Source organism: Magnolia sinica, chromosome 11, assembly GCF_029962835.1.
Source record: "Magnolia sinica isolate HGM2019 chromosome 11, MsV1, whole genome shotgun sequence".
In the NCBI taxonomy this organism is placed as follows: Eukaryota; Viridiplantae; Streptophyta; class Magnoliopsida; order Magnoliales; family Magnoliaceae; genus Magnolia; species Magnolia sinica.
The window spans coordinates 59978754-59993422 of record NC_080583.1 but is presented as its reverse complement, the minus strand read 5'-3'; the positions used below and the strand labels follow the sequence as shown (position 1 = coordinate 59993422).

The following is a 14669-nucleotide window of genomic DNA, read 5'->3' as shown; positions in this document are numbered from 1 at the left end:
AAATCGATTAACTATTTTTAAAAACTTTTTGAGGCTACTGTTTTCTTTGGTGTGGGTCACTTGAGTGTTGGATCGCCCTAGTTTTTGGCTCATGCCTCAAAATATTACACTAGGACGGATGGACGGCACAGATACATCATATATATCACGATGGGGCTCACAAATTTAAACCAGTCGACCGGTTTGCAAGCAGAAATAGCTATGAGTTTTCAAACAGATGTAAGAGTAATCATTACTCATTTCCCTTGTATTTACCAATTGGTTTGGAAATTCAAATAGCCCTGAGAAGTAGGGATGAAACTCTTACTGTTGAAAACCCGCTCTCTTTCTTCACAAAAATTTTAAAAGCAAACCCTACGTCCGCTGGCTCATCCCTCTGTTTCCCTCTCTTCACGCCTCCGATTCCTCTCTCTCTCTCTCTCTCGTCCCCATTTCCTGTCTCTCTGTTTACCTCCCTCTCTCTCTCTCTTGCTAGGGTTTTCAAAACCCACTTTCGCTGCAATCTCGTCGTCAAGAAAGGGTTTTCGAAACCCCCATGCGCCGACGAAGACGCTGATCTGCGAGCAGATCCTGTGCTAGGGTTTTTTAAACCTCTTTCATCCAACCATCGTCACCACCCCTGCTCTTCCACTAGCCGGAATCCCTATGACCGCAGCCTTCGTTCGCAGCCACCGCCCGTGTAATCCATAGCTGCAACCTCTGTACTCCACCAGAGCCGCCACCTCCACCAACCGGCGCCAACGTTTGCCCCATCGAGAGCTTGGACTATGAGTAATATCCCACCCAACTCTGTACTCTTTTCGTTCTTCATTCCCAGCAGCTGTTTGACAAAATGTCTGTGTGGTATGAGACTTGCAGAGTGGCCTCAAGGAGGGGCAATAGGTCAATTAGGTCGTGGTCGCTCGTGCTTTGTAATGGGGACAGAATAGTAGGTGTGAATCACACATGAATGCATATATTCTGATACCTAACTTCCTAAAGATATGTTTCTCTGGCTGAAATGCCCATCAGTGTCCTCTAAGATATTTTCGTATTACAAACTAAAGCATGCTTTTGCTTTTCATAATCGTACCCATTTTCTTTGCCGTGTTCAGGGCCATCAAGATTTTGGTTTCTTTAGCTGCAGCATCTCTGATTAACAAAAACATACATGTTTTTCTCTTTGCCTTGTTCAGGGCCATCATTATTTTGGTGAGTTCTTTGATCTTGCTCTGTCCGAGGCTTACATGTGGATGGTCTTCTCAGGTAGGTAGTTTATTTAATTGTTGTCTTTTTATTCTGACAGTTTATTTTAACTTTTGGTTCTTTTGCCTTGATCTTTCTTTATTTTCATGCTGCCATCTTTTTAAGTAAATATTTGTAACTACTGATTTGAACTTGGGAAGGGTCTTGTGATGATGCCACAATGTGTGGTGATTTTTAATGCATTATTTTGGTAGAAACGGAATGCCAACTTCCGGTGGGATTGAGAATGCCCATGAGGCTTTTTATGAAATTCTAAAAGCAAATTTCCTCCACTGGTATTACATTCTTTAAAGTTCTCTCATCAGTTGGGATTTCATGCATGGAAGTTGAAACAATGCTCTTTTGGTCGTCATCTCCACCATATGAAATCCTCTTTCAAAATGAGAAGTTCTCATTTTTCTATATTTTCTTTTAATAGAATCCACAGTAGTAGCTCGAAACCACATGGTGACCCTGTTGATGATTGGATTACCACACAACCTCCAAAACCACACAATCTCCAAAACCACATGGTGGCCCCATTGATGATTGGATGAACTTGTTACACGTCCCATTTTCATGATCTCTTGACCCAGCTGGATGGTTTGGATGCCATAACACACCATGCTAGGCCCCAACTGCAAGTAGTTATAGATGATTTTTTTATTTATTTATTTTATTTTATTTTATTTTTTAAAATTTTAAATTTTAAATTTTAAAGATAAGTACTTGTAGATGATTCTAGGATGGAGTCTTAGATAGGAATGATTGGCAAAACAGGATTAGTAAAGCTGACTCCAAATAGCTGTGGCAATGCTATTATGGTGGTGTTGATTTCGCGTTTTATGCTGTATTTTTTGTCATTTTGGTTAATTAGTAAGACACAGGCAGCTCTCTTGGACCTCAAATACCCTGAGAATGTTTCTATATGAAATAAATGACGGATGCAGAGAATAGCTGGGAAAGGAAGCTAACTCTGGTACTTGTTACTTGAGGCACTCTGCCTTTTCCTATCCATGATGGGCTCACATTGCTGCATGGACAATTTTACAATTTCATATGCCCGATTGATACCCTTTGTCAACTGTACCTGTTCAAAATAGGGTATGAGGCAACGAGTTTCAGTCAACTCTTGTGATTTTGCATGGAGCTACTCTATCCAGGATGGGATTTATCTTAAGATCCAGCGATGCATAAGCCATTATGAATGGGCTAATTGCATAAGTGTATTTTCCCACCCATGGCAGGGCCCATGTAAATGCATGGGCAACTATACAATATCACATTTACCTTAGAATCTTTTCTGCCTGATTTATGCCCTTAATCAGTTATCCATTTTCAAAATAGAATATCAAGCATCTAGACTCTACCATCAGTGCAATTTCAAAATGCAGTAGAATCGAATGAGATGGCTGCTGTTAAGTTTGTGATGGTTCCTTTTTTCACCGTTTATACAGGGAATGATCCATTGAGAAACACCTGTAGTGGAAGTTTGATGTATGTGGATCTTTTCACGCACACAATCACAACCTTAGCAAGAGGACAATGGGAAGTGGATCCATTTGTTCTGACTTTTCGAGATATGTTGTGATGGAATGGGGCCTGTCTCTCATCATTTGGATTTGACTGGACAGTGATAAAATTCACTTTGGCTATTGGTGTTTCATGATTAGTTGCTTTCCATTTGTACAACTACTCTCTACTTTTCATTTTAATTATCAAAATGAGAAATGTTTGTCATACATTGAAATCAAATCTGAGCCTTAATCTGGGGTGTGAGTTTTTAATATGGTTAGAGCCTGGGTAGAGCCTCATGGAAAGTGCACTATTGCATTTGCTTTAGCATGGTCATCTCCAAAAGTAAAATTTTTGAAGGGAAATGCATACCACAAGTGAGATGATGTTTGGCATGTCTATGTAGTTATATCTGCAATAGCACACCCACCATCTTCCGGCCTTGTTCTACTATCTTCTTATGCCTTTCATTTTATTAATATTAAGACAATTCATACCTCCAACAAAATAAAAGATGGACATATGTTACAGATTGGTGCTTTGAAACATTTATGTAGCTAGAGATGCTTTTATTATTATTATTATTAATACTATATTGGCAAACCATATTAATTTGTAAATGAAGACTGGATTGCTGTCATTTGTTCTTGGAAGTCTTTGTCAATGAGCTTTTTCTGAGCATTTTTTTTTTCTTCTACTTTTTCTTTTTCATGTAGGAGACATACAAGGTTCTATAACACTCCCGAAAGATCAGTGGTTGTGTTTCGACTAAAAACGAAATACATTTGATTTGGGAGAATCTCTTATTTAACATTGATAAGGATATAACAAAGGAGATGTTTATCAATTTCATTTATTCTGAGTTCATTACATCCTCTTGAATCCTCTGATTCCAAGACAGAGTCTCTTAACGCAGACAAAAATACATGAAATCAAGTATAATCAAAATGTAAATTTCGACAGCATTTCGGCTCATATTTATCAAATCTCCAAGGGAGACGAGTTGTGTGGGTTTTTCCTGCTGGGATCCCTTAGAAATATCAAAATAGCTTGATCGTCTTCTAGAAAATTCAGCATGGTAACCCCTTAAAAGATAACCTGTGCAACTCATACCAGAGTTGTGCGGTCAGTGAGCTGCGCGGACTCTTCCCTTCTCTCCGCCCCTAATACCTGTCAGAGAGTCTGATCTCCTGAACATCCAATCCCTCAAATGAGAGGGTGAGGGGGTATTTATAGGCATTCACACGTGTGAGCCCTCGATTTTTGTGTCATGGACCCCACTTTGCATCGTTAGTCTCTTCGACGAAACTTGCGCATCCTAGCGCAACTTGGATGAGTTGCGTGGACTCGCGGAATTAGGACGAGTTGCGCGAAGGCGTGCAACTTATGTTCCACGCAACTCAAGTCATGCGCAACTCAGGTCTTGTGCACCTTGTGTTATCTCTTTCTCTCTCTATCTTTCCATGCCTTTCTCTTTTCTTAATCATTTTTGATGTCCCAATAGATGCCCCTTTGATCCAAAATTTGATTTTCTGAATCAATTTGAAGGATCAAACTCTGTTATTGTGAATTTGACTTGCGCGGCTCCACGCAACTCGTTCACCCGCGCAACTTTCTCGTCCACGCAACTTTTTGACGCTGCCTTAAGACTATAAATACTAGTCCATTCAATTGTTCATCACTCCAAAATTCCATCTTCAAACTAGACCCTCTTTGCGCGTAGACTATCCGCGCTACTGTTGTGCACAAGTCTCCCGCGCAACTCATTCACCCTTGGTGCGATAAATCTTTGTCTCGAAACTCTGCCGAAATTTCTTTAACTCTTCTTTCCCTTATCACCATGAATCCTTCAAAGACTTCAACCTCAAGAAAAGGGAATCCTTTGATTCCTTCCGTATGCGAACAATTGCCTCGTTATATTTGGACATGTGTGGAGATTAATGAAAAACTACTGGAATTTCACCACCCCTACTTGGATAAAATTATCTCTTATCCCATGAATCTTCGAAGGCATTGGTCAATCCCTCATAGCGAACCTTCTACTCACCAAAGTCGCCTTGTCTTCATAGATAATTGGATCGTGAGAGAACCCTGAATCTTAGAAGGCCGGATAGAAGGAAAGGATTCGCATCAGAAAGCTGGCATGGTATACAAAATGCAATTTCTACAACCTTGCCATGATTCTCATCAACCTTTTCCAACTCATTTCTTCGAGACTGCTCGTCAACATTTCTTTATCAATCGTACCCCTTGGAGGACAGATGATTTCATAGTCGAGGGTCTCCTATCTCCTCAAGACTTCTATAGCGCCTGGGCCCGTGCTGTTGCTCGAAAACATGCGGTCATTCTGGAATGAGTTAATCTTTATGATGCTATCATAGCTACATCAAAGCATTTTTATGGAAACACAGCTATCTTCAGAGGCTTTCTTAACTTTTGGTCCCCCATAACCAACTCATTCCATCTTCCTCTAGGTGAGATGAGCATCACTTTATTGGACCTTTTTTGTACAGCAGGTCTTTCCTATCATGGGCAATATCCTTGACATTTATATCCCTCCAAATGAAGAATTGTCCCGTGCTTCTGCAGAAAACAATAAATCCAAGATTTCGAAAACTACTATGGAACTTTTCAATGAATTGGTTAATTTTCCCCATCTTGAACGTATCACTCCTCTTGAATGGTTGGCCCATTTCTCTCGCAAATTACGGTACACTTTTCTCTTCTTAATTTTTTTCTCTTTAAACCTTCATTTTTCTTCCAAGATAACCTTATTATTTTTTTACCTTAACAGTTTTGCAGGCTATAACCATCAGAATCTTAAAACCATTTGTGAGGGTATTACAAGCACTGCCGAATACAGTCACTCTTGTGAATTAGCTGCCTTCCTAGCTTATTGGTTAGGTTTGGTAATATTCCCCGGTTCAGAACAAGTCATCAGACCATCCCTTTTCGTAGTTGCCGGCGCTATGGCTGAGGGTCAAAAGTATTCATTAGCTTCTTCAGTTCTTTGTTCCTTATATCGTGCTTTTGGTGATATAATTTCCGGGCCCATAGATTCATCACTCCAACCCTTCCTGATCTGCGCTCCTTGGCATTTCTTTGTGGGTTGGCTAGGAATATGCTTCCCTTAGACTTTTGATGACGCACCAAAAGCATATTAAGATCCTCATTGGCTCCCTCCCCAACATTACCGACTGAGGAAGATGGTTGAAAAATCAAATGGTTGGATCACTCGTAAAATAGAAGATGGTGATCCTGTTGACTTTCATAATTTTCCTTTCACTATTCATCCAGAAGGCATAGAAGCTATTGATAATGACTCCATCTCTCATGGTGAGCAATCATTCCTTGTTTCTATCAGATCAAGTACTCTTCCCTTAAGAGAAGGCAACATGTTTTGGCGTGAACCTTATTATCCAAGCAGGTTTACTTGTCAGTTTGGGTTTGACCAAACCATGTTGGTGACTTGTGACATTGTTACCAGATCTATGAGGAACTGTGGCATCAGACCGTATAATTGAGCTTTGATATGGAGGCAACTTTTGAGTGTTAACACTGGATCTCACTTTATACTCTCGGGCCAAGATACCCAGTTCACTCTTCCTATTCTTGGATGCGTTGGTGGGTCCACCAGTACTATTTGGTGCGTAGATATTATTCAACTGACCATGCCATATTCATTCCTCTGCCTCGACTAGGGAGTTATCAAGAAGACCAAGACATTGGTTTTTACAAAGAAACTGACCATTCCCCCTGTTCTGGTCAATTCTGTGCAACGATTTCTTCAGAACACACTTCTCACGAAGCACTATTGGTTGATACTCTTGAAGGTTGGATAGCTTTTGGAATATCGCTGCAAAGTGCCCATGAATCCCAAAAGTTTTCAGAAGAAGATGATAATTCTACGCCATTTCACCCTCCTCCTCCTTTGCAAGTTGTGAAAGAGATTATTCCTGAGGCGTCGAGAAGATAAAAGACAGACAGGCACCGTCGTTCTCTTCGAAAGAACAAGCATATTATCATCGAAAGCTTATCCTCTTTGGAATAGAACAATAGTAAATACATTCGGTTAAGTTTAATAGGAGTACATTTTGAACAGGAAATATGACTCTCTTTTTTATATCTTATATAAAGCTTATCTATTTTAATGTCATATCTTCATGCGACATATATTTATCTTATCATTGCATCATTTTGAACTTGAGCAATAAGTTATCATAATGGTTAAAATAACATTGCCTAAATGATATCCAAAATGGGTAAGACTAAGTTTTCAATTCCAGTTAGTTGCACACACAATTTAGGCTCATAAGTAGTTGGAGCAACTACAGTTTAAACTCGTAAGTAGTTGGAGTTGGTCTTACACGAATGGCCGCTGTAACTCTCTAGAGTTCACGGGGCTTATCGCGGCCGGAGAGTTCACAAACCGTGAACCATCAGAGGGGCCCAGTGAAGCTATCAGGGTTGCGAACTTGATAGGATTTACGCACCAGGTTGGCCAAAGTAACTCTCTAGAGTTTGTGGGGCACGTAAGGCTACCGTTGGGGTACCAAATCTAAGGTTGCCAGTCCATCAATGGAGAGTCTCCTGCTTCAGAGACTCGCCCCCATGCGTTACTACTGAAATCTAACCAGGGATCTAGGAAGTCATCCTGCTTCGGAATCTCACTTTTCGTTCGCCTGCAGGGTCAAACCCATTCATAAGGGGCGCTCTCCGGCCATCCGTATGACGCTGCATGAAATCATACAGACGGCGTGGGTCTTACATGACTGCTTCGTCAATTGCCCGCATAGGTGCATATGAAGCTCTTTATGGGCTTTTTAGGGGCAGCAATGGACTTTACATTTGGTTAGCTATATGTTGCTGACAATGATAGGTCTTCTACATGGTTGATTGCATAAGGCTTGCTGCTATCGCTGCCATCGACTTTACATGTGGTTAGCTATATAAATCAATAATTAATATTTCATCATTGCTGATAGTGTTTTGCCAATATTCATATTATTATTGAGATAATATCAGCTTGATGATGATAACAATTTTGATAAGATAGGCTTATTTTGGCGATTATATCGATATCCATCGACTTTTGGCACTTATCATCACTGCTTGATCTTGACTCGGTCGTATAATTCAATTTTATAGCAACGCTTTTCTTGCTATCATATGTGGCAGATCATCATTGCTACTATGGTTCGTTGTAATCTTTGCATTTAGCTTTTTCGTCCAACGACCTATTCTTGTGATAATTCATTGGCGCTGACCATCGGCGATAATTATCGACGTTATCATTGGCATTTTGGCGATTGGCAACACACACACACACACATATATTTGGCGCTTTTCATTTGACGGGATGGCTGATGCTTTTGATACTTTTCAAAAATCCACCTCGAAAATCTGCATTTCATTAATACTCAAAGAAAGATAATACAACACTGAAAAGGAATATAGAGATCCATCTTTATTGTACTCTTGTTTGCCCCCTTTTGATTGAGAAGAATTCCGCAAATCTTCTGAATCAAAACTGTATGCATACTCATGGACGGTATATCTTTAGGAAACGGGTGTTCACTGGTATACTTATACCCCGTTTGTCTTGATCCACTACCCGATATTCCCCATTAGAATACACTTCAGATATTATATACGGGCCATCCCATTTGGGGTTAAATTTGCCTCCTGTCTTGTGAGTGACCACTATCGGTCTTTTTAACATTAATATTATATCACCCTTTTTGAAAGAACGATGTTTAACCCTTTTATCAAAAGCGGCAGAAATTCTTGCTTGATACAGCTGTAATCGCTGTTGAACTGCTAACCGCTTTTCATCCATCAGATCTAATTCAACCAATCTGATCTTAGCGTTCTCATCATCCGTCATCGACTGATGTACTGCTACCCTGAGCGAGGCAACTTGCATCTCTATAGAGATAATGGCTTCAACCCCGTAGACTAGAGAGTATGGTATCGCTTTCGTGGCAATACAATGAGTAGTTCTATAAGGCCACAAAGTTTCTTGCAACTTCTCGTCCTAATCACATTTATTCCCTGCAACAGTTTTCTTCAATATTTTCACAATTGTTTTGTTAAAAGCTTCAGCTAATCCATTAGCTGGTGGATAGTAGGGTGTTGAGAACGAATGCCGAATATCATATTTCCGGCATAATCTTTCCATTCCCTTATTCTTAAATGGCGTCCCATTATCAGTGACAATCTTTTTTGGAATACTGTAGCGGTATATTATTGTATGTCGTATGAAATTCACGACGTCTCTCTCTTTAACACTTCTCAACGCAATAGCTTCAGTCCACTTGGAAAAGTAATCCGTTGCTGCCAAGATATACTGTTTCCCTCTGGATGACGATGGATTTATGGGTCCAATAACATCAAGTCCCCAGACTGCAGATGGCCAAGAAGTCACTGATTGATGCAAATCTTCAGGAGGTACACGTATTATATCACCATGTATTTGGTATTCATGACATCGTCATGCATAATCAATTGCATCCTTGAACATCGTTGGCTAGTAATACCCCATTCGACGTATTCGATGAAACAAATTTCTCCCAGCCTGATGAGCTCCACATTCTCCTATTGTGCTTCACCCAATATTTGATTTGTCTCCTTTGTATCCAAACATCGTAATAGCACCTCATTGTAGGACTTCTTATAAAGTTCCTCATTACACATAATGAATTTCTTCGCTCTTTGCCTTATCTACATCTTTTGTGCGGGATCCTTCGGTAGGATATCATACTTAAGATAATCCACAAAAGGCTGGCGCCAATCATCAATTGTGATCTCTAAACGTGATACGGGCAACACCTCAGCGATCTCGGCATCATCAGTAAGTGGTAAGAACCTTCTTTCTTCGATCGTTATTTGTAGAGGGCTGCGATTAGAACAAGCTAAGGCTGCTGCTAGACTGGCCAAAGCATCTGCCCTTGCATTTTCTGATCTGGGTATATGTTTGACTTCAACATCCTGAAATTGCTCCATAAGTTCTTGTACACGACGATAATACGAGAGTAGTTCTTGCTTTCTTACTTTAAATTCTGTCGTAAGTTGGTTTATCCAGCTTAGAATCACCGAAAATTCGCAATGCCCTTATCTTCATTTCCTGGGCTATTTCCAACCCTATAATGAGGGCCTGATACTCAACCTCATTATTAGTGCATGTTGCACCTAATGTGAAAGAATATGGCAATAAATTGCCTTGTGGACTAATAAATATTACCTTAGCACCGGTTCCAGAAGTTCTAGAAGCACTATCAAAATACATCTGCCACGGGCCACATAGTTCTATCATCATCACCTGTTCGTTTGGAAAATCATCGTTTATTGTTTCGCTATTCGACACGGGATGGGCTACTAAGAAATCTGCCAGTGCTTGTCCTTTTATTGCTCTTGCCGGTTCATATGTGATTGCATATTCTGACAATAGAAGCATCCATTTGGCCAATCTTCCTAATAGCATCGGCCTTGTCATTAATAACTTCAGTGGATCTGTTCGCGAAATCAAAATTATATCGTGGGAAAGGCAATAATGTCTTAATTTCTGTACTGCAAAGATTAGGGCTAGACACACCTTCTCGATAGGCATATAATTGCACTCGGCTCCCACTAAAGTTCTGCTCAGATAATACAGCGCGATTTCCTTCCCTTGCTCGTTCATTTGTGCTAGCAAAGCCCCTAATGAATTTTCTGATGCAGAAATATAGAGAATAAGGGGTTTACCTTTCACAGGTACTGCCAACACTGGGGGATGTTTCAACAACTCTTTGATTGAATCAAATGCGTTTTGACATGACTGGTCCCACGCAAATTCTACTCATTTCTTCATTAGATGAGAAAACGGTTGACACCTTCCTGCAAGTTTTGAAATGAAACGGCGAATATATGCCAAGTTTCCTTGTAAACTTTTTAATTCTTTCAGTGTTTTTGGGGGTGGCAGGATCAATTTCAATCCCTCGATGTCTAACGACAAAATCGAGAAACTTCCCTGACGAAACGCCGAATGCACATTTAGACGGATTCATCTTCAGTTGCTTCTTTCTGAGAGGGCGGAATACCGAAATCAGATGTTCGCAATGTTCTTCGTGATCATTTGATCGAACTACCAAATCATCAACATAACATTCACCATGTTTGTGCATCAAATCTTGGAATATGCTTTGCATCGCTCTTTGATATGTTGCACCAGCATTTTTGACGCCAAATGGCATGACTTTGTAACAGTAAATCCCCAGCGAGGTTCTAAATGCTATAGCTTCCTCATCCTCGGAGCCATTCTTATTTGATTATCTCCTGAATAGCCATCCATAAAGGACATGACAACATATTTTGTTGTATTATCGATTAATAGCTCTGTAATCGGCAGTGGGAAGTCATCCTTGGGACATGCTTCATTCAAGTCCCTGAAGTCGATGCATACTCTGATTTGTCCACTCTTCTTTTTCACTGGGACAATATTCGATATCCACTTAAGATATTTGACTTCCCTGATGAACCCAATTTTGATGAGTTTGCTCACTTCTTCTTCAATTAGAGGAACCAGCTCCGGATGGAATCTCCGTTGCGCTTGCTTAACTGGCCTCTTGTCTTTAGAAATATTTAACCGATGCACTGCTACTGATGGTTCCAGGCCCGACATTTCAGCATATGTCCAGGCAAATACATCTTTATTCTCTTTTAAAAGTCTCATATATCGATTAGCCTCCTGTTCAGAAAGACCAGCGCTTATGATATGTTCCGAGGTTCTTCTTCCGTCCCTATGTTTATTTCTCGCAAGCTATCAATCTTCGGTTGCCCTCCCATCTTCTATCTACTTCGGAGCTACTTCAATATGTTTAATCATTTCAATTTCCTCTTCTTTTGTCGCCCCTACCGTGATTGTGTTTACTGAGGATTCCCCTCCCAACCCGCGAAATCTTTCCTGTTTTTTCTCATCAATCCCAACCGGGATTAAAATGCCTTTTCCACTGTTCAAACCAACTGGCTCCTTACAATTGAAGCCCATATTCTTCATTATTCTTCTGCTAGCAGAGCTATACCTTTCCAAATCTTCGGGTGTCAACTTTGCAGATTTCATCTTATTATCTCTCTGTATCTCTATCTCCCCCTCTGACACTACGTAGAAGTCGATAGGTTTAGGGTTCTTATTATTGGCCTCAACATGTAACCTTTTAGGCACAACTGAGAATGGTTTCTTCCTTTCGGCTTGCAGCAGAGGCATCGTATAATTTGCTTATAAAATTTCTAACTGCTCAGGGGACAACAATGTCATCGGCGACTGTCCTGGCCGTCTCAAATGTTTCGGTACAAAAAAGAATTTTTGTTTCACCTTCTCTTTCTCTGACACCGCTATCTTTGCAATTCTATCTTGTGCTATGATAGTGCTATCTTTCATCATTTCATTGTTATTGCTTCTCTCATTATCTCCTATGGCGAATTCGTTGTAATAACCGGCATCAGCGAAGAAAGATTCTGCCTCTGTATATGGCTTTGCATCAGCCATCACTTTACACTGGATGCCGTCTTTACAATACTTGAAACATTGGTGAAGGGTTGACGGCATGATGCCATATTGATGCATCTAGGGTCTTCCTAAAAGGAGATTATATGTTGTTATTGCATCAATAACATGACAAACAACATCCGTTATCAGTTCTCCGATTTCCAATGTTAATGTGATCTTGCCGAGCGTTCTTTGTCCATCTTGGTTGAACCCCTGTATCATCATCCCACTGGGACGCAGATGAGAGTGGCGGTATCCGAGTTCACTCAACATCATCAATGACAACAAATTCACTGCAGACCCATTATCTAACATTATCCGTTTTATTTGTTTACTGCCAATATAGCCTTCAACCATCATCGGTCTATTATGATCTTCACCACAGATTAAGTCCTCATCTGAGAAAGAAACGATCGGCATACAATTGTTTCGTTCGTCGTGTGCCATCTTTGTAAGCAATGCTCTCATGACATTATTATCTGATAGGGCCTATATTAGACTGTTTCTAGAATCTTCTGACAATCGCAACGCATCATATACGCTTAGCCGAGTTGGTATGCCTTTTAAATGACTAACCACATCGTAGGCCACCCCTTCCACCTTATCTTTCCCTTTTTCTCTAATACCATCGCGGACCTCTTCGTGTATCTCTTTCCTTATTACCTCTGCGTTCTGTCTAGAGGGACTCTTTACCCTTTTTCCCGAACGTAATGTGATCATCACAGCTTTACCCGTTCGTTCAGGAGGATAATGATCACCCATTCTTCTATTATAATTTGAACGTGTACGCCCTGTCAGAGATCATGTGTAATTTCAGCTAGTTCTTATTCATGAATGAATTCTATCTTAGAGATGAAAGGGAGGATGTTCCGTCTGAGAGTCGCCATTTTGGTGTCTTATAGTGATGAATATCTCCTAAGTTATCTTTAAATCGATATTAAATAAGAGAAAAGGTCCCTAGCAGAGTCGCCATTTTGTTTCGACTAGAAACGAAATGCATTTGATTTTGGAGAATCTCTTATTTAACATTGATAAGGATAGAACAAAGGAGATGTTTATCAATTTCATTTATTCTGAGTTCATTACATCCTCTTGAATCCTCTGCTTCCAAGACAGAGTCTCTTAACAAAGACAAAAATACATGAAATCAAGTATAATCAAAATGTAAATTTCGACAGCATTCCGGCGCATATTTATCAAATCTCCAAGGGAGACGAGTTGTGCGGGTTTCCCCTGCTGGGTTCTCTTAGAAATATCAAAATAGCTCGATCGTCTTCCAGAAAATTCAGCATGGTAACTCCTCCAAAGATAACCTGCGCAACTCAAACCAGAGTTGCGCGGTCTCCCTTCATCCCTTCTCTCCGCCCCTAATACCTGTCAGAGAGACTGATCTCCTGAACATCCAATCCCTCAAATGAGAGGGTGAGGGGGTATTTATAGGCTTCCGCACATGTGAGCCCTCGATTCTTGTGCCATGGACTCCACTTCGCATCGTTAGTCCTTTTGACGAAACTTGCGCATCCTAGCGCAACTCGGATGAGTTACGCAGACTCGCTCAATTAGGACGAGTTGCGCGAAGGCGCGCAACTTATGTTCTGCGCAACTCAAGTCCTGCGCAACTTGTGTTATCTCTTTCTTTCTCTCTATCTTTCCATGCCCTTCTCTTTCCTTGATCATTTTTGATGTCCCAACAAGTTGACTTGGTACACGATGCTTTGATGAATATGTCTCTTTTTGGGTTGTATTTGAACATTGCGATTTCTAATCATCTTGGTAATTTTGAGCCGTTTGAATGCTGACTAGCTGAAATTTAATACAATATTAACATTATTTTCCCATGCATGTTTCTAGCTTTCCAATTATTATTATTATTATTATTTTTTTTTTATTTTTTTTTATGGCATTAATGGTTTCAAATTTTGTTTAAATTTGAATAAAGCCAGATCTGATGTCCTTTCAAAGTCCTTGTCAGATTATAAGTGGTGGGAGGAAGAAATTGAGAAAATTCACCCTGATTTCGTCTTCTTCTTTTAGACACTTCTTCGGTGGCTGAGAGAGTTGATGAAATCACAAAGCTATAAAATGCACGTACGTATCCAATTCGCTTATAAGACGTATCTCTTCCTAAATACATTTTTTTTAAAATTTTTTTTTTTTTTAATTTCATTTGAGTCGGTTTTGCTTCTTATAATACTTGTACTAAGCTTTCTAACTGTGATTGTTTCCCTTTGATGAAGCAAGTTATTTGCAAATACCCTGATTGACGAGCGTCTGCATATGGATCTTGTAAGTCGTGTCCTGTCCCAAGTAGTTATAAAAATAATCTGATTTTTATGTATAAGAGAAGGATATTAACAGAAAACAATAAAATAGATGGCAATTTAGGCAATCATGATTGGTTACCACT

The 14669-nt window shown here is 40.0% G+C and overlaps 2 long non-coding RNA genes across 3 annotated transcripts; both read left to right on the top strand.

The window, feature by feature from the left end:
- The first annotated feature begins 447 nt into the window (after positions 1-447).
- LOC131219209 (uncharacterized) lies at positions 448-14397 on the top strand. Of its 2 annotated transcripts, none has more exons than XR_009158048.1 (3): positions 448-932; positions 1176-1245; positions 14235-14397. It is a non-coding gene; the product is annotated as an uncharacterized LOC131219209 (long non-coding RNA). The 2 variants fall into 2 exon arrangements; XR_009158049.1 differs by lacking the exon at positions 14235-14397 and adding an exon at positions 1440-1617.
- Positions 1945-2995, top strand: LOC131219210 (uncharacterized). The gene is made up of 2 exons (XR_009158050.1): positions 1945-2203; positions 2553-2995. It is a non-coding gene; the product is annotated as an uncharacterized LOC131219210 (long non-coding RNA).
- Positions 14398-14669: the final 272 nt, after the last annotated feature.